At 43.5% G+C, this 1578-nt stretch overlaps 1 non-coding gene across 1 annotated transcript; it reads right to left on the bottom strand.

Annotated features, from left to right (window-relative positions):
• Nucleotides 1-1157: 1157 nt before the first annotated feature.
• On the bottom strand, nucleotides 1158-1264 carry LOC120275021. Its single transcript, XR_005541048.1, has one exon. It is a non-coding gene; the product is annotated as a small nucleolar RNA R71 (small nucleolar RNA).
• Between the last annotated feature and the right edge of the window lie 314 nt (nucleotides 1265-1578).

The raw sequence follows: 1578 nt of genomic DNA, 5'->3' as shown, positions 1-1578 counted from the left end.
ATGGATCACTTGCATCTCCAATGATAGGCACGTTGGTGAAGCTCTTGTTCTATGTGCATAAGTCGGAATGTTCAAGTGTGATTGCCTTTGTGCCCCTCCAAATGGATGTGCCAACTCGAATACGAGGAGGTTGGCACACACTCTAGCATCTCACATCAACCTATGTCTTCGCGTTTGAACCTTAGTAAGATTTCCTCCAAAATTGGTGCATTGTAATCCACATTAACTTCTTTCCTTCATAGTTGGCCTCACAACCTTACCTGCGCGAAAGTAACATAAAAACACACATATTAGTGTAAAAACTTGAAATAAGTAATGCTCAACATAAGGAATGAACGCTTCGCATTCATATCGCACAAGCACTTATCAAAATCGAATTAAGTATTTTTATTCCCTATTCCCTGTGGATTCGATACCCGCTCATCCGGGATTATTACTTCGACAAACCCGTGCACTTGCGGGATATATGCAAGGGGACATTGTCAAGTTTTTAGCGCCGTTGCCGGAGAGCAGGCGTTTAGAGATACTTTGCACTTTGTTTTCTTAGCTATTTCACCATACATTCTATTTCATATCTTCTTATTCTATCATCGTTCTGATTTCTTTTTCTTTCTTTTTGGGTGCAGCTCCAGGTTATGACTCGAAGGAATCCCTCAATATTGATTGAAGGGGATCCCAAGCTTGAACGTACACTTAGAAGAAAAGGGAAAGAGCCTGTGCAAGAACAGTCTAATCTAGTTGATTTGGAAGCGGAAGAATCTGAAAACATGGCAGAACAGAATGAGCAACAACGAACATTATCCGATTATGCCAGACCTTCAGTATTGGGGACACAATCGAGTATTGTGCGTCCCCCGATTACAGCTCAGAACATTGAGTTGAAGCCGGCATTCATCCACACGTTGCAGCAATCCGCACAATTCAACGGTTTGGCCGATGAGGATCCAAAAAGTCATATAGAGAGTTTTCTCGAGGTGTGTGATATGCTGAAGATAAACGGAGTAACGGATGATGGTATCAAGTTGAGAACCTTCCCATTTTCCCTAAAGGGGAGAGCGAAGCAGTGGCTACACTTGTTACTTAGAGCGTCAATTACCACGTGGGAGGAGATGGTAGAAGCTTTTCTAGCCCGTTATTTTCCTCCCAGAAAATATGTAAAGCCTAGGAACGAGATACCATCCTTTGTTCAGTTGGAATTGGAGTCTCTATTAGAGACATGGGAAAGGTTCAAGGAGCTCCTGAGGAAGTGCCCGCAACACGGATTCCCAGAGTGGATGATTTTTCAAACCTTTTACAATGGTTTGAACCTGAGTATAAGGCAACTCTTGGATGCAGCAGCAGGAGGTACCTTAGGTAGCAAGACCCCCGATGAGGCCCGTCAGTTGATTGAAGAAATGGGGTTAAACAGCTACGAATGGAATTCTAGGGAGAAGAAGAAAGTGACCGGTCTCCATGAGATAGATACGGTAACTTCATTGGCGGCTCAAGTGGAGAGTTTGAGTAAGAAGTTAGATCTTCTAACTTCAAATAGAGTGGCGGCCATGACTAATTGCAACGGGTGTGGTGGAGGACATGCTC

This window comes from Dioscorea cayenensis, chromosome 13, assembly GCF_009730915.1.
Source record: "Dioscorea cayenensis subsp. rotundata cultivar TDr96_F1 chromosome 13, TDr96_F1_v2_PseudoChromosome.rev07_lg8_w22 25.fasta, whole genome shotgun sequence".
NCBI lineage: Eukaryota > Viridiplantae > Streptophyta > Magnoliopsida > Dioscoreales > Dioscoreaceae > Dioscorea > Dioscorea cayenensis.
Note: the sequence above shows the minus strand (reverse complement) of the source record. Positions and strands in the feature narration are given on the sequence as shown.